Here is a 19,248-nt window from a genome sequence, read left to right as displayed (position 1 = left end):
TGTACCCAGTAGTCATCCAGGAGCAAGTTATTCAGTTTCCATGTAGTTGAGCGGTTTTGATTGAGTTTTTCAGTCCTGAGTTCTAGTTTGATTGCACTGTGGTCTGAGAGACAGTTTGTTATAATTTCTGTTCTTGTACATTTGTTGAGGAGTGCTTTACTTCCAATTATGTGGTCAATTTTGGAAAAAGTGCGATGTGGTGCTGAGAAGAATGTATATTCTGTTGATTTGGGGAGGAGAGTGCTGTAGATGTCTATTAGGACGGCTTGGTGCAGAGTTGAGTTCAATTCCTGGATATCCTTGTTAACTTTCTGTCTCGTTGATCTGTCTAATGTTGACAGTGGGGTGTTGAAGTCTCCCATTATTATTGTATGGGAGTCTAAGTCTCTTTTTAAGTCTCTAAGGACTTGCTTTATGAATCTGGGTGCTCCTGTATTGGGTGCATATATATTTAGGATAGTTAGCTCTTCCTGTTGAATTGATCCCTTTACCATTATGTAATGGCCTTCTTTGTCTCTTTTGATCTTTGATGGTTTAAAGTCTGTTTTATTAGAGACTAGTATGCAACCCCTGCTTTTTTTTGTTCTCGAATTGCTTGGTAGATCTTCCTCCATCCCTTTATTTTGAGCCTATTGGTGTCTCTGCATGTGAGATGGGTCTCCCAAATACAGCAAACTGATGAGTCTTGACTCTTTATCCAATTTGCCAGTCTGTGTCTTTTAATTGGACCATTTAGTCCATTTACATTTAAGGTTAAGATTGTTATGTGTGAACTTGATCCTGTCATTATGATATTAGCTGGTTATTTTGCTCGTTAGTTGATGCAGTTTCTTCCTAGCATCGATGATCTTTACATTTTGGCATGTTTTTGCCATGGCTGGTACCGGTTGTTCCTTTCCATGTTTAGTGTTTCCTTCAGGGTCTCTTGTAGGGCAGGCCTGGTGGTGACAAAATCTCTAAGCATTTGCGTGTCTGTAAAGGATTTTATTTCTCCTTCACTTATGAAACTTAGTTTGGCTGGATATGAAATTCTGGGTTGACAATTCTTTTCTTTAAGAATGTTGAATATTGGCCCCCACTCTCTTCTGGCTTGGAGAGTTTCTGCCAAGAGATCTGCTGTTAGTCTGATGGGCTTCCCTTTGTGGGTAACCCGACTTTTCTCTCTGGCTGCCCTTAACAGTTTTTCCTTCATTTCAACTTTGGTGAATCTGACAATTATGTGTCTTGGAGTTGCTCTTCTCGAGGAGTATCTTTGTGGCATTCTCTGTATTTCCTGAATTTGAATGTTGGCCTGCCCTACTAGGTTGGGGAAGTTCTCCTGGATGATATCCTGAAGAGTATTTTCCAACTTGGTTCCATTTTCCCCCTCACTTTCAGGCACCCCAATCAGACGTAGATTTGGTCTTTTCACATAATCCCATACTCCTTGAAGGCTTTGTTTATTTCTTTTTCCTCTTTTTTCTTTAGACTTCTCTTCTCGCTTCATTTCATTCATTTGATCCTCAATCACTGATACTCTTTCTTCCAGTTGATCGAGTCAGTGACTGAATCTTGTGCATTTGTCATGTATTTCTCGTGTCATGGTTTTGTCTCTGTCAGTTCATTTATGGCCTTCTCTGCATTGATTTTTCTAGTTATCCATTCTTCCATTCTTTTTTCAAGATTTTTAGTTTCTTTGTGCTGGGTATGTAATTCCTCCTTTGGCTCTGAGAAGTTTGATGGACTGAAGCCTTCTTCTCTCAACTCGTCAAAGTCATTCTCCATCCAGCTTTGAACATTGCTGGCAATGAGCTGCGTTCCTTTGGAGGTGGAGATGCGCTCTTATTTTTTGAATTTCCAGCTTTTCTGCCCTGCTTTTTCCCCATCTTTGTGGTTTTATCTGCCTTTGGTCTTTGATGATGGTGACGTACTGATGGGGTTTTGATGTGGGTGTCCTTCCTGTTTGTTAGTTTTCCTTCTAACAGTCAGGACCCTCAGCTGTAGGTCTGTTGGAGATTGCTTGAGGTCCACTCCAGACCCTGTTTGCCTGGGTATCACCAGCAGAGGCTGCAGAAGATAGAATATTGCTGAACAGCGAGTGTACCTGTCTGATTCTTGCTTTGGAAGCTTTGTCTCAGGGGTGTAACCTGCCGTGTGAGGTGTGGGGTGTCAGTCTGCACCTAGTGGGGGATGTCTCCCAGTTATGCTACTCAGGGGTCAGGGACCCACTTGAGCAGACAGTCTGTCGGTTCTCAGATCTCAACCTCTGTGTTGGGAGATCCACTGCTCTCTTCAAAGCTGTCAAACAGGGTCGTTTGCATCTGCAGAGGTTTCTGCTGCTTTTTGTTTAGCTGTGCCTTTTCCCCAGAGGTGGAGTCTACAGAGACAGGCAGACCTCCTTGAGCTGCTGTGGGCTCCACCCAGTTCGAGCTTCCCAGCAGCTTTGTTTACCCACTTAAGCCTCAGCAATGGCGGGCACCCCTCCCCCAGCCTCGCTGCTGCCTTGCAGTTAGATGGCAGACTGCTGCGCTAGCAATGAGGGAGGCTCCGTGGGCGTGGGACCCTCCCGGCCAGGTGTGGGATATAATCTCCTGGTGTGCCATTTGCTAAGACCCTTGGTAAAGTGCAGTATTAGGTTGGGAGTTACCCGATTTTCCAGGTGTTGTGTATCTCAGTTCCCCTGGCTAGGAAAAGGGATTCCCTTCCCCCCTTGCGCTACCCAGGTGAGGTGATGCCTCACCCTGCTTCAGCTCTCACTGGTTGGGCTGCAGCAGCTGACCAGCATTGTTTGTCCGGCACTCCCTAGTGAGATGAACCTGGTACCTCAGTTGAAAATGCAGAGATCACCTGTCTTCTGTGTCACTCGCGCTGTGAGCTGGAGACTGGAGCTGTTCCTATTCGGTCATCTTGCTCCGCCCCACCTTCAGGAAGTTTTAAGTCAACTTAACCACAACCACCAACTTCTCTCCCCCAGCTCCACAGGACTCTTCCTGCCCAAAAACCCATGTTCCAAGCTGCCTGGTGGGAGGTAACAATAACAATAATCAGCAGCGACAGTGATATTCTGAGTGCTTATTGAGTGCTTACTGTACATCATTATTGAGTGATTACTGTGGATCATTATGGAGTGCTTATGGTATATCAGGTCCTATACTAAATACATTGCACTAAAACCGTGTGCAGTATATTCTATTATTGTCTTGATCTTGGAAAAGAGGAAACTGAAGATCGGAGAGCTCAGATTATCCTCCTGATGTAACAAAGCAGGTAAGAAAAGAAGCTGGGATTTAGACCTGCTTTTATCTGGCTACAAGGCACATTCTGTTAACTCTAAAGGTCATAAACGCAAGACCATAGGCCTAAATGGCCACTGGCTCTGTTTTGTTTGGCCTACATAGTAGGTTGGGTTTTTGTTTTTTTTTTTTTTAATTAAATTGCCAATATGTAAGAATGTCTGTTGCACCAAATACAATCTGGATTTTTAGCTTCTCTTGAAAATAATCAGATCTGTTAGCTTAGAGCCCACAATTCTTCCTAGACATAATTGGCTGGAGCTGAATACAGGTGCTCTATTACAGTTTGCCCCAATCCACACCACTCCTTATTGTTTTACACGAGCCCTGCTTTATTCATTTGTTTTACCTCCCTGGCCCCTGGGAGGGTTTGAGTTTGATACTCTCTGTCGCCCACCATGCCAGATCCCCTCTTATAACTGAGAGCACTTCTTCCACCAGGGAAGACAGCAACAGCAGCATTTAGATAACATGGATGGTAATAATGTGGTGATGCTTCATATTTTACAAAGCACTCCTGCATTCATTATCTTATTTAATTTTCAAAACAATAACCATTTCCTGGGCAACTGATCTGGGCCAAAGTCGGTTGCCAAGCACAGGAGGGGCAGAGAAGAATACAGAATAATCTCAGTCTTCCAAAAGCACAGTCCTGCAATGAAGACAACCCACTGAAATGAAAGCCCTGCATGGTCCCAGAAGACATTGTTACCCAGCACAGGGAGAGCCAGAGAGAGAGTAACTAGCAGCCCAGGTATTTTAGACTGTTTGGGCTACAACGAAGTACAGGCATACCTCAGAGATAGTGTGGGTTCATTTCCAGGCCACTGCAATAAAGCAAATAATGCAATAGAGCAAGTCACACGAGATTCTTTGGTTTCCCAGTGCATATAAAAGTTATGTTTACACTATACTATAGTCCATTAAGAGTGCAATTCCATTATGCCTTTAAAAAAAATGTACACACCTTAATTTTAAAATGCTTTATTGCTAAAAATTGCTAACAATCATGTGAGCCTTCAGTGAGTAGTAATCCTTTTGCTGGTGGAGGGTCTTGCCTCAATGTTGATGACTCCTGATTGATCTGGGTGGTGGTTGCTGAAGATTGAGATGACTGTGGCAATTTTTCTAAATAAGACAACAATGATATTTGTCACATAAATTGACTCTTCGTTTCATGAAACATTTCTCTGTAGCATGTGATGCTGCTTGACTGCATTTTACCCACAGTAGAACTTCTTTCAAAATCTGAGTCAGTCCTCTCAAATCCTGCCAGTTGCTTTATCTACTAAGTTTATGGAACATTCTAAATACTTTGTTGTCATCTCAACAACGTTGACAGTATCCTCACCAGGAGTGGATTCCATTTTAAGAAACCACTTTCTTTGGTCATCCATAAGAAGCAACTTTTCATCCTCTAAAGTTTTATTGTGAGATTGTAGCAATTCAGTCACATCTTCAGGCTCCACTACCAACTCTAGTTCTCTTGCTATTTTCGCCCCATCTGCAGTGACTTCCTCCACTGAAGTCTTGAACCCCCTCAAAAATTATCCATGTGGGAAGAAATTAACTTTTTCTAAGTTCCTCCTAAAGTTGATATTTGACCTTCTCCAATGAATCACAAGTGTTCTTAATGACATTTAGAATGATAAATCCTGGCTAGGTGTAGTGGCTCATGCCTGTAATCCCAGCACTTTAGGAGGCCAAGGAAGGTGGATCACTTGATGTCGGGAGTTCGAGCCCAGCCTGGCCAACATGGTGAAACGCTGTCTCTACTAAAAATTCAAAAATTAGCCAGGCGTGGTGGTGCACACCTGTAATTACAGCTACTCAGGAGGCTGAGGTTGGAGAATTGCTTGAACTCGGGAGGTGGAGGCTGCAGTAAGCTGAGATGGCGCCATTGCACCCTAGCCTGGGTGACAGAGCAAGACTCCGCCTCAAAAAAAAAAAGAGGTGAATCCTTTCCAGAAGGTTTTCAATTGGCTTTCCCAGACACATCAGAGGAATCACTATCTATGACAACAATAGTCTTGTAAAATGTATTTCTTAAATAATAAGACTTGGATGTCTTTGGTCCATGGGTTGCAAAGTAGATGCTATGGTAGCAGGCATGAAAACAACATTAATCTCTTTGTGCATGTCTACCAGAGCTTTTGGGTGACCCAGTGCTCTGTCAATGAGCAGTAATATTTTAAAAGGAATGTTTTTAGCAGCAGGTCTCAACAGTGGCTTAAAATATTCAGTAAACCTGGCTGTAAAAAGATGTGTTGTCATCCAGGTTTTGTTGTTCCACGTATACAGCAAAGGCAGAGTAGATTTAGTATTAATTCTTAAGAGGCCTAGGATTTTTTGAATGATAAACGAGCTTTGGCTTCAACTTAAAGTTACCAGCTGCATTAACCCCTAACAAATAAGTCAGCCTATCCTTTGAAGCTTTGAAGCCAGGCATTGACTTCTCCTCCTTAGCTATGAGTGTCCCATATAGCATCTTCTTCCAATAGAAGGCTGTTTCAACTACATTGAAAACCTGTTGTTTAGTGTGGCCACCTTCATCAATGATCTCAGCTAGAGCATCTGGGTAATTTGCTGCAGCTTCTCCATCAGCACTTGCTGCTCCGTCTTATACTTTTATGTTATGGAGATGGCTTCTTTCCTTAAACCTAAAGAACTAACTTCTGCTAGCTTCAAACTTTTCTTCTGTAGCTTCCTCATCTCTCTCAGTCTTGATAGAGCTGAAGAGAGTTAGAGCCTTGCTCTGGATTTGGCTTTGGCTTAAGGGAATGTTGTGGCTGTTTGATATTCTATCCAGACCACTAAAACTTTCTTCAAATCAGCAATAAGGCTGTTTCACTTTCTTATCATTCATGTGCTCAGTGGAGTAGAACTTTTAATTTCCTTCAAGAACCTTGCCTTTGCATTCACAACTTGACTAACTGTTTGGCTCAAGAGGCCTAGCTTCTGGCCTGTCTTGGCTTTTGACATGCCTTCTAAGCTTAATCATTTCTAGCTTTTGATTTAAAGTGACAGATATGCAACTTTTTTTTTTTATTTGAACACTTAGAGGCTGTTGTAAGGTTATTAATGGGCCTAATTTCAATATTGTTTTGTCTCAGGAAATAGGAAGAGCTGAGGAGGAGGAGAGAGACCAGAGAATGTCTGGTTGAGGGGAGTCAGAACACATACAACTTTTATTGATTAAGTTTACCTTCTTATACGGGTGGGGTTCATGGTGCCCAAAAACAATTACAATAGTTTTATCAAAGATCACTTATTATAGGTCATTATATGTATAATATATATTATATATAATATATTATATTATATTATATATACATAATGAAAAAGTTTGAAATATTGCAAGAATTACCAAAATTTTATGTAGAGACAAAAAGTAAAAACATGCTATTGGGAAAATGGGGCTGTTAGACTTGCTTGATGCTCACAAGCATTGCCACAAACCTTCAATTTGTAGGAAGTGCAATAATCTGTGAAGTGCAATAAAGAGACATGCAATAAAATGAGGTATGGCTCTGACAGACTAGGAGGATTATAAACAACAGAAATTTATTTATCAGAATTCTGGTGGTTGGAAGTCCAAGATCAAGGTGCCAGTAAGGTCAGATAGGGATGAGGGCTTTCTTTGGCTGATGATTGATGACTTCTTGTTTTATCCTTACACAGTGAAAAGAGGACACAAGAGAGTTCTCTGGAGCCCTTTTTATAAGGACATTATTCCCATTCATGAGGTCTCCATCTTCAAAACCTAATTGCCTCTCGAAGGCCCTGCCTCCTAATGCCATCACATTAGGCATTAGGATTTCAACATGTGAATTTGGCGGGGAGGAACATAAACACTCAGTCCATAATATCAGAGAAGCTAAAATGCTTCTGAAGGTGATATTCCTGATGCACCCTGAGGGACGAACAGGACTGTGCAAGGAGAAGGATGGGCATACTCCTAGCAAAGGAACAGACAAGAAGTCAGTACTCTGCATTTCCAAGACATGAGCTGCTCTTAGGACCAAGATCGAAATCCTTGGCAGAGCTTTCAGGGGTGATATGGTTTGGATTTGTGTTCCTGCTCAAACCTCATGTTGAAATGTAATCCCCATTTGGAGGTAGGCCTGGTGATTGGGTCATGGGAGCAGATTTATTTCTCCGTGCTGTTCTCATGATAGTGAGTGACTGCTCACGAGAGCTGGTTGTTTAAAAGCGTGTGGCCCCTCCGCGTTCTCTCTCTTCCTCCTGCTCTGACCATGTAAGACATGCCTGCTTCCCCTTTGCCTTCCACCTTGATTGTAAGTTTTCTGAGGCAATGCTTCCTGTACAGCCTACAGAACTGTGAGCGAATTAAACCTCTTTTCTTTATAAATTATCCAGTCTCAGGTATTTCTTTATAGCAGTGCAAAAACAGACTAATACAAGAGTTTTGATAATATGGTCTCTGCCCACTTCTCCAAATTCATCTCACTCCTTCTTCCTTGCTCAGAATACGAGCTTCCACCTGACCTGGGAACTTTGCATGTGCTGTTTCCTTTTGCTGGATGTCTTTCCCTGTCATCCTGAACTCTCATCCTAAACATCATTTCTTTAGGAAACTTGTCCCTAGTGCCTCTAACCAGGTCAGTTCTGTCTATCATACTCAGGAACTTTTCTTCGCAAAATGAGTCACAGTTTATAATTACATTTTGTGGGACGATTGGATTAATGTCTGTGTTCCTCTGTGACAGACTGAAAAACTGTCCCCAATTCTTTATCCTTCCCTTCGCCTGCACCTTTTGCCATATGGTTTTGCAATCTCCATCCTGTAACTTTGATCTCAGCCATATGAGTTGCTTTAGCTGATGGAATGCGGGTGGAAGTGATGGTGTGCCATTTCTCATTTCTGAATCTAGAACTTAAGAGGGCTTTTGTGCTTCTGCCATCACCATGAGAAGTACATGCCCAGCTAGTCCTCTGGCACAAGGAGGACAAAAGTTGTGTGGATCAGACCCAGACTCACCCTGCAACTTAGAATGCCCCACTGAGCCCAGCTAGATCAGTCATACCCTAGCCAACCACAGAGGCATGAGCAAAACCAATGCTTATTGCTGCATGCTACTAAAATATTGGAGTTGTTTGTTATACTGCAATAGCTGACTGATACACCCCCGCTATATACTAAGCTTCGTTTAAGCAAGAATCAAGTGTTTGTTCACATTGAATCCTTACCACCTTACACATAGTGGACCCTTAATACATATTTGCTGAATTAATGAATGATTAGCGGACCAGGTTACACTAGCAGCCAGAAAGCCCTGCACTATCAGGGGACCACGGGGGGTTTCACAAAGTGAAGAGTACCTCTAGTCAGTCAGAGTGGTCCAATCTTCTAGGACATAAAAGAAGAAATGGGGAGATTGGGAAAGGCATTAGGGGGAGGGATAAAGAGAGGTTGGCAAATGGATACAAACATACAGTTAGATGATAGATGGAAGGAATAAGTTCTAATGTTTGATAGCAGAGTAAGGTGACTATAGCTAACAACAATATATCATGTATTTCAATATAGCTAGAAGAGAGGGCTTGAAATGTTTCCATAACATAGGGATGATAAATACTTGAGGTGGTGGACACTCCAAACACCCTGACTTGATCATTACACAGTCTGTGTAACAAATATAATAAACTATCACATGTATCCCATAAATGTGTACAAATATTTGTATCAATAAAAAAAGAAATGGATGGAAACTATCTTTCAGCCTGCTTGTCCCCAAGACCTCTGCCTCCAGAACTTCAAGACTTGGAGAAGAGGCCTATAGCAGAATAAGTGATTTGACCTTTGGAGATACTAGGACATCCCTATAGCCATCAAAGTGTATCTATCTATCAACAGCCTGAGTCTTACTTGGCACCTAGCAGTATCTCCCATGCTGCTCATTTTTATTTGGATTAACTCAGAGACACCAGGAATAAATTGATAATGATAATGATGACAGATACATTTAATAACATAAAAAAATTAAATGTGTGCTGGCCACTGTGCTATACCAGATTATCTACTTTAATTCCCTACAACAATTAAATGGAGTGTGTTCTGTTTTATAGGTGAGGAACCTGAGGTTGAAAGAGGTATGGTACCATGTGCCAAAACACGAAGCTAGCAAAGAGAGCCTGAAAGAGGTATGGTACCCTGTGCCAAAGCATGAAGCTAGCAAAGATTTAAGAGAATTCAAAACCAGGTAGTCCGAGTTCAGAGCTCATGTCCCTAATCACTGAGCTATGGCCTAAGCAGTGACTCAGAAGTTCCAAGACTCAGTCCCAGCTCCAGCCCATATGAACTCAGGTAAGGCTTTTCCTCTCACTGAGCATGGTTACTTTCTTGGTAAAGAGGTCTGAAGGACTTTCCAGCTCTGGCTGCTCCTGACCTGTGACTTGAGCTACCCTTCCTCATTTCTCTCATGTACCCCCAGCTGCCATCTCCCAAGAATGTCCTTTTGGGTCACTTTTACCAGGCATCAACCTTCTCAGACCCAGCCACCAGCAATTGTCACTGCTTTTCCTGGAGGCAGGTGTGCAGTATGTATTGAAAGTCTTAATGATGCTCATAACATTTCCCTTAAAGAAAGATCAAAAGTGAGCACAAGGGCTTATGGGCAGAAATGTTCACAGGGGCATTATTTATCATAAGGGGAAGCCCAGAAGTAACCTAAATATCCATCCTTAGTGGATTGGTTAAATAAATTGCAGCACATAACTCAACAGGAGTACCATGGAGCCTTTTAAAAATATAAAATGGCTCATTTGCCATGTTATGCATCACAGTGTTATTCAAAGGGCAAAATATGGAGGAAAATATTCAAATGTCTGTCAATACTGAATTGGTTAAATAAATTGTAGTATGTTCATATAGTAGACTACTGCAGAGTGGTATAAAGAAATGAGAAAGTTCTCTATATATTTAATATAGAAAATTCTCCCAGATACTTTGTTAAGTGAAAAAACGAGGTGAGGAACAGTGTTTATAGCATGCAATATTTTGCAGAAAAATAAAAACATATATGTATATTTCTTTATGTAATCATGAGATTCTGGAAAGAGACTCAAGAAAGAACAAGGTATTGGTAGGAGGACTGGTCAGATGGGGCACAAAGGTGAAAGGAAACTCTTTACTATAAACCCATATATATATAATTTTATTTTAAGTTCAGGGATACGTGTGCAGGACGTGCAGGTTTGTTACATAGGTAAAAGTGTGTCATGGTGGTTTCCTGCACCTATCAACCCATCACTTAGGTGTTAAGCCCCACATACATTAGCTACTTATCCTGATGCTCTCCCTCCCCGCACACCGCCCATCAAGCCCCGGGGTGTGTTCTCGTCGTTCAGCTCCCACTTATAAGTGAGAACATGCGGTGTTTGGTTTTCTGTTCCGGAATTAGTTTACTGACGATAAAGGCTTCAAGCTCCGGTTTTTTGACGTGTCGCCAGGGCCGGACCGCGAGTCTCTCCTTGTGGCGCTACGCTACAGCAGAGTACGAGTCTGAGGCGGAGGGAGTCATGGCAGGACAAGCGTTCAGAAAGTTTCTTCCACTCTTTGACCGAGTATTGGTTGAAAGGAGTGCTGCTGAAACTGTAACCAAAGAAGGCATTATGCTTCCAGAAAAATCTCAAGGAAAAATATTGCAAGCAACAGTAGTCGCTGTTGGATTGGGTTCTAAAGGAAACAGTGGAGAGATTCAACCAATTAGCATGAAAGTTGGAGATAAAGTTCTTCTGCCAGAATATGGAGGCACCAAAGTAGTTCTAGATGACAAGGATTATTTCCTATTTAGAGATAGTGACATTCTTGGAAAGTACATAGACTGAAATAAGTCCCCGTTGAAATGGCATCAACATGAAGCTGCCCATTCCACTGAAGTTCTGAAATCTTTCATCATGTAAATAATTTCCATATTTCTCCTTTATTATAAACTAATGATAACTAATGACCAAAAACAACGCTTCAAGCTCCATCCCTGTCCCTGCAAAGGACATGATCTTCTTCCTTTTTATGGCCACATAGTATTCCACGGTGTGTATGTACCACATTTTCTTTATCCAGTCTATCATTGATGGGCATTTGGGTTTATTCCATATCTTTACTATTGTGAATAGTACTGCAGTGAACATACATGTGCATGTATCTTTATAATAAAGTGATTTATATTCCTTTGGGTGTATACTAATGGGATTGCTGTGTCAAATGGTATTTCTGGTTCTAGGTCTTTGAGGAATCGCCACACTGTCTTCCACAATGGTTGAACTAATTTACGTTCCCACCAACCTGTTCATATCTTTTTAACCTCACGAATGTATTACCTACTTATAAAATTAAACTTGTAAAAGCCTTAATAATGTTGTGGAAATATGTTGAATTGTGGAGGAAAAGCTTATAATATATTGTTGAAAGTATTTTATATAAGAGAATGAACAGTGACCTTAAGCAAGTCAAATTTCTCTGAACCTGTTTTTTAATCTGTAAAATGAAAAAAAAAAAAAAGACACCTGCTTCACAAAGTCATGAGAATAAATGAGACCAAAGTGGGAAACACATATGTTAATAAAACACATAGCTAACACTAAATAAATATAGCTATTAATGATCACATAAAAACAGTGCTGGAATTACATGCTTGCACATGTGGTTATCTCTAGGTGACAGGATAGAGGTGGTTTTTAATTTTGCTTTTTGTCTTTTCTAGATTTTCCAATTTTGCCATAAAGAAAACACATTCCTTCAAGCCTGTAATCCCAGCACTTTGGGATGCCAAGGCAGGAGGATCGCTTGAGCACAGGAGTTCGAGGCTGCAATGAGCTACAATCATGCCAATGCAATCCAGCCTGGGTGAAAGAGTGAGACACTGTCTCAAAAGGAAGGGAGGGAGGGAGGGAGGGAGGGAGGAAGGAAGGAAGGAAGGAAGGAAGGAAGGAAGGAAGGAAGGAAGGAGAGGGAAAGAAAGAGAAGGAAAGAAAGAAAGAGAAAGAGAGAAAGAATAAAGAAAGAAAAAAAGAAAGAGGGAGGGAGGGAAGGAGGGAGGGAAAGAAAGAGAGAGAGAGAGAAAAAGAAAGAGGGAGGGAGGGAAGGAGGGAGGGAAAGAAAGAGAAAGAAAGAAAAAGAAAGAAAAGAAAGGAAGAAAGAAAGAAAGAAAGAAAGAAAGAAAGAAAGAAAGAAAGAAAGAAAGAAAGAAAGAGATTCCTTTTGCAATAACCAGAAAAAAATAGAAATGTTACTTGTAAAGTGATAGAGAGCAATATTTAAAGTACCTTTCAGAAAGTTCTAGCCAGATCAATAAGGCAAAAGAGAGAAACAAAAGGCATTCAAATCGGAAAAGAAGTCAAACTTCTCTCTTCACTGATTATATGATTCTATACCCAGAAAACCCTAAAGACTCTGCAGAAAATTCCTGGAACTGATAAAAGACTTCAGTAAAGTTTTGGGATACAAAATCAATGTACAAACATTAGTAGCATTTCTATACACCAATAACATTCAAGTTGGGAGTCAAATAAAGAGCACAATCCCATTTACAACAGACACACACACTAAAAAAATACCTAAGACTATAGCTAATCAAGGAGGTGGAAGATCTCTCTGAGGAGAACTAAAAACACTGCTAAAAGAAATCAGAGATGACACAAACAAACTGAAAACATTCCATGCTCATGGATTGGAAGAATCAATATCACTAAAATGTGCACACTGCCCTAAACAATCTACAGGTTCAATACTATTCCTATCAAACTACCAATGTCATTTTTCAGAGAATTGGAAACAATGATTCTAAAATTCATATGGAACCAAAAAACAGCCTGAATAGCGAAAGCAAAATCCTAAGTAAATCCAGAGACATCATGTAACTCAACTTCAAAGTATACTATAACGCTACAGTAACCAAAACAGCATGGTACTGGTACAAAAACAGGCATATAAACCAATAGAACAGAATAGAGAACTCAGAAATAAAGCCACACATCTACAGCCATTTGATCTTTGACAAAGTTGACAAAAATAATCAATGGCGAAAGGACTCTCTACTCAATAAATAGTGCTGAGATAGCTGGCTAGCTATACGCAGAAGAATGAAACTGGACCCCTACCATTCACCATATACAAAAATTAACTCAAGGTGGTTTAAATATTTAAATGTAAGAGCTCAAACTATAATAATCCTGGAAGAAAGCCTAGGAAACACCATTCAGAGCACCTGCCTTGGAGAAGAATTTATGACTAAGTCCTCAAAAGCAATTGCAACAAAAACAGAAATTAACAAGTGGGACCTAATTAAACTAAAGAGCTTCTGCACAGTGGAAGAAACTATCAATAGAGTAAAAGACAACCTGTAGAATGGGAGAAAATATTCACAAACTGCATTCAACAAAGGTCTAATATCCAGAATTTATAAGAAACTTAACAAGTAAAAAAACAAGTAACACCGTTAAAAAGTGGGCAAAAGACATCAACAGACACTGCTCAAATAAAGACATACAAGTAGCCAACAAACATATGAAAAAGTGCTCATGATCACTAATCATCACAGAAATGCAAATCCAAACTGCAGTGAGATGCCATCTTACACCAGTCAGAATGGCTATCATTTAAAAGGTCAATAAATAACAGATGCTGGTGAGGTTGCAAAGAAAAAGGAACACTAATACACTGTTGGTGGGAATGTAAATTAGTTCAGCCACTGTGGAAAGCAGTTTGAAGATTTCTCAAAGAGCTTAAAACAGAGCTACCGTTCAATCCAGCAACCCCATTACTGGCTATATACCTAAAGGAAAATAGATCATTCTACAAGAAAGACACATGCCTTCCTATGTTCATCACAGCGCTATTCACAATAGCAAAGACATGGACTCAACCTAGGTGCCCATCAACAGTGGAATGGATAAAGAAAAATGTAGTACCTATACACCATGGAATACTATGTAGCCATAAAAAAGAACAAAATCGTGTCCTTTGCAGCAAAATGGATGCAGCTGGAGGCCATTATCTTAAGCAAATTAATGCAGGAATACCACATATTCTCACTTATAAGGGGAAGCTAAACACTGAGCACACATGGACTTAAAATTGGGAACAACAGACACATTGGGACCATCAGATGGGGGAAGAGGGAAGAGAGCAAGTGTTGAAAATCTAACTGCTGGGTACTATGCTCAGTACCTGGATAATGGGATCAGTCATACCCCAAACCTCAGCATCATGTAATATGCCATGTAACAAACCTGCACATGTACCATCTGATTCTAAAATAAAAGCTAAAAATATTTTTAAAATTTAAAAACAAAGTACGTTTCAAAGCCCTCTCTACCCTTTTCCCAAGGTTCTTGAAGTGTCTGGGCAGGTAGGCCAGCATGGTATTAGTGGCAATTACTGTGTAGTCACTGAGCTGTGGGGCCACAGGCAATCAAAGGCACCATCTACCAGTTCATCTGATGAGACTTCTCCCTCGACTAAGGATGCAGGCCCTTCAACGTGGAGACGTTGCCCTGGCTCAGGCTGTATTGGACCATTCCTCAAGATGTACTTTCAGACCCCAGACACAAACCTCACAATCACCAACACTTATGGAGACTTGACAAAGAAGCAGGTGCTGCCCTGATGCTTTACCTGCATTGATACAGTCAGTCTTCACGCAGTCCTATCAGGTATTACGCCACTTACGATTAGAAGCTCAAGTACACAGTACCTACCTAATTTGCCCAAGACCACACAGCTAGTAAGGGGCAGAGCCAAGATTTGAACCCTATTGATCGAAGTCTAAAGCATATGCTCGCCCTCTATGCACTGCTTTAGACAGTGCTCATTGGCGGTCAGGCTTTTTTATTAAAACAGAATTTGTTTTTGGTAAGAATAAACAGAGAGAGAAAGAGTGGTAAACAAAGCACAAAATAAATTCAGATATCAGGCTGGGCGCAGTGGCTCAGGTTTGTAATCCCAGCACTTTGGGAGGCCAAAGCAGGTGGATCACCTGAAGTCAGGAATTCGAGACCAGCCTAGCCAACATGGTGAAACCCTGTCTCAGCTAAAACTACAAAAAAAAATTAGTCAGGCATGTTGGCAGGCACCTGTAATCTCAGCTACTCGGAAGGCTGAGGCAGGAGAATCGATTGAACCCGGGAGGCAGAGGATGCAGTGAGTAGAGATCACACCACTGCACTCCAGCCTGGGCAACAAGAGCAAAACTCCTTCTCTAAATAAATAAATCCAGATATCAGAATCGTGGTTAAACCCAAATGCCATAGCTTGTATGGAAGCTGCTTGCCCTGTATCATCAACTGGAAGTGCTGAAACAGCTGAATTTCTGTACCGGAATCAGTCCATTTCCATCAATATCCCCTTTGCAATGCTACCAAGTATTCATCCCATCCAGTGGTGAGATGCTCACTGCAATTTAAGGCAGCCCATGCTAACTAACTTTGGACAACTCTCTGTGAAAACCTGTAACTCTAAGTCATCCAAGGAGATTGCTTCCTACAGAAACCATCATTTGGTGTGTTTAAGTGGTCTTGGTCTGTTTGTTAAGACATCAGTATTATTGGTTTGTGTGTTTTTCCAGACACCTTGTCCAGAACAAGTCACACTCTGAATAAAACATGGCCCAGGGTCTCTTCTTCACTTTCTCACTTTGCAGCCAGATCTTGGGAAATGTACACTTTCCTCCTATGGTTTGAGGATGGTGGTTTAGAAGCTCCTGGCTATTGTAGCTCAGGGCATTGGTCCCAGGTCTCTACCCTATGTCTTCAGTGTCCCTCATTTCACTTTGAGGGCATCCCCTTTGTGTGAGCTTGTCAGCTGCTGTCATGGTCACTGGGCTGGTCTTACACTTCATTTTTTAGCTTGTTAAGGTTAATGCCCCTATGCTTGGTGAAGTAAAGGGAACAGCTTCTCTTTGTGGCTGTGGTGGTGATTTTACAGAGATTGTCTCGTAGATTCTACTCAGATATATACAGTTCATACTTACTGTATAAATAAGCCAGTGTGGCTTAGTTAAATTTGGGGGGCTATTAAAGCAGAGACACTCTCCCTAATTATCCACTCTGTGAATGCCTCTCATGGCAGAATACCTCCTGGCTCCTTTAATCTCCACCAGAGGTCCAGAAATCAAGGCATCATCTTTGACCCCTCCCTCTCACTGTCCCCAACCATCCATCCACCAGCAAGTCCTATTGGTTTGTCCCCCAAAATATTTCTCAGATCTCTTCAGGCACCTCCATCTCTCCATCTCTAGCTTCCATCAGCCCTGCCCTGGGCTGCTTCAAAAAACTTCCCAACTTATTGCCTGCTTCTACTTTTGCTCCTGTTCAACCTGTTCTACAAATTGCAACCAGAGAAGTGTTTTAAATTATAAATTGGATCATGTAGTATCCCCCACACCTGCATCCTGCTTAAAACCCTTCAGTGGCTCCCACACACTTCGAATCGAGTCCAAGTTTCTTCTCATAGTCTGTATGGTCTGCATGACCTGGCCCGGCGCAGGTCTCTGACATCCACAACACCAGGTGCCCTCTGTTCGTTACATTCCAGTCATACTCTCTAGTGTGGTTTGCCCAGAAGCAAACCTGGAGACAAGGATTTGGTTTCAAGTAGATAATTTGGGAGGCGATCCCAGAAAGCATCATGAGGGAGTGGGAAAAGTGCAACAGAGAACAGAGGAAAGCTGGGGCAGGGCGCATTAATAAGTGGGTTACCTCTTCAGACAACTGGGGCTCAGTTCTGCTGGGGAGCCTCTATGTGAACCTGCCTAAGAGCTGCGCCAGCACAAGGTGGGGAAGCTGGGGAGTTTATCCACCCTGTCCCAGCCCACATCGTTAAGGGTCATTTTGGGGACACAGCTTCCTAGAGCTCTGGCAGAGCACTCACCTGGGGCTGCAGAACACTCTGAGGCAGAAAGACACAGTAAACCCTGACTACCCATATAGACTGGGGAGTTATGAGTAGAACACCAACAGCCCCTGCCCCTTCAGTATTACTCAGTGGGTGGCCCTGGACCACCTACCATCCACAAAATTAACCAGTCTACGATGAGATGAGGCACTTGGGCAAGAATGTCAATTGACTACATCACTAAGCACACTGCTTAGTTCCACTGACATTTTCTCACAGTCAGGTGCTATAAGTTTGAATATGGTTTGTTTGACCCCTACAAATCTAATGTTGAAATATGATCCCCAGTGTTGGAGGTGGGGCCTAATGGGAAGTGTTTGGGTCATGGGGGCAGATCCCTCATGAACGACTTTGTGCTGCCCTAGTTTCCATGAGAGCTCCCTCAAGAGCTGGTTGTTTAAAAGAAATTGGCACCTCCCTCCACCCCCCTTACCTCCTCCCTCACCGTATGATACCTGCACACACCAGCTCCTCCCCTTCCCCTTCTGCCATGATTGGAAGCAGCCTGAAGCCCTCACCAGAAGTAGATGTTGGTGCCAGGCTTCTTGTACAGCCTGAATAACTATGGGGCAAGTAAACATGCTTTTATAGCAATACAAATGGACTAGGACATTAGACTTTCTCAATGAAGGAAACTGTGCATTAATGTACACTCTGGTGCAAGCTCCTTACCTTCTCATAGACTGGCACTTTGAATAGCCCTGTGTATTATCCTTCTGTCTGTTGCTAGAACACATTGGGTCTATTCCTACCACAAATCTCTGTCCTTCTTTTTCCTGCTGCCTGATATCGTTTTTCCCAGCTTCCTTCCAGCCTTCATATGGCTTACACGGTCCCACCTCAGGAAGACCTTCCTGACTCCCTATATAAAATATCCACCAACCCATTACCCATATTACAACACCCTACTCATTTTCTTCAAGGTGATAATCATGCTACATATTTATTCTGTATTTGTTGGTTGACATATTGTCCATCTCTCCCACTTGAATACATGTTCCATAGGGGCAGGAAGTTGGCCTGGCTCCTTTGCCCATTATATCACAGCACCAAGCACAGAGTTGGTGCCCAAAAAATGCTGAATCAATGATTGAAAAAATGTATAGCCAACATACATTCCAAGTTCATTATGTGATGTCCTTCTCCCATCAGAACATGCTTAGTGCTGACATGCCCTCCACTTGATGTCAAGCAAAAACACAATTCCCCAAGCTCACCATTGCTCTCCCATGATATGCCCCAAATTGTGGCTTACCCCCGGTAATGTCCACATCTTCATAACAGTGCTTTAGCATCCAATTTCCTATGGTTTTCTCATGGAAACTAAGCAATGGCTTGGGAATTAGATGTACATAGCTTCAAATCACAGCCCTGCCACTAACTGTGTGGCCTTGGGTAGGTGACTTCACCCCTGTGAATCTCAATGTACTCATCAAGGTTGTTCTAAGAATTAAATGATATATATTGACCCAACTATCCCATTACTGCATATATACCCAAATGAATGTAAATCATCCTATTACAAAGATACATGCACACATATATTCATTGCAGCACTATTCACAATAGCAAAGACATGGAATCAACCCAAATGCCCATCAATTATAGACTGGATAAAGAAAATGTGGTACATATACACCATGGAATACTATGCAGCCATAACAAGGAGGAGATCATGTAATTTGCAGTGACATGGATGAAGCTGGAAACCATCATCCTCAGCAAACTAACGCAGGAACAAAAAACCAAACACCACATGTTCTCATTTATAAGTGGGAACTGAACAATGAGAACACATGGTCACGGGGAGGGGAATAACATACACTGGGGCTTGTTGGGGGGTGAAGTGAGGGGAGGGAGAACATTAGGAAAAATTGCTAATGCATGCTGGGCTTAATACCTAGGTGATGGGTGGATAGGTGCAGCAAACCACCATGGCACACGTTTACCTGTGTAACAAACCTGCACATCCTGCACATATACCCAGAAACTTAAAATTAAAATTAATTTTTAAAAATGAATTAGGGAGGGGTGGAGCAAGATGGCCAAATAGGAAAACCT

General features: G+C 41.8%; 1 long non-coding RNA gene and 1 pseudogene across 1 annotated transcript in view; one reads left to right on the top strand and one right to left on the bottom strand.

The window, feature by feature from the left end:
- The window catches only part of LOC140711672 (uncharacterized), a 130,602-nt gene that overhangs the window by 32,246 nt on the left and 79,108 nt on the right, over positions 1 to 19,248 (bottom strand). The window lies entirely within an intron of this gene.
- LOC103232479 (10 kDa heat shock protein, mitochondrial pseudogene) lies at positions 10,758 to 11,150 on the top strand (annotated as a pseudogene).

This window comes from Chlorocebus sabaeus, chromosome 5 (assembly GCF_047675955.1).
Source record: "Chlorocebus sabaeus isolate Y175 chromosome 5, mChlSab1.0.hap1, whole genome shotgun sequence".
Classification (NCBI taxonomy): Eukaryota; Metazoa; Chordata; class Mammalia; order Primates; family Cercopithecidae; genus Chlorocebus; species Chlorocebus sabaeus.
The sequence above is the reverse complement of the archived record's forward strand: the minus strand, read 5'-3'. Positions and strand labels throughout refer to the sequence as shown.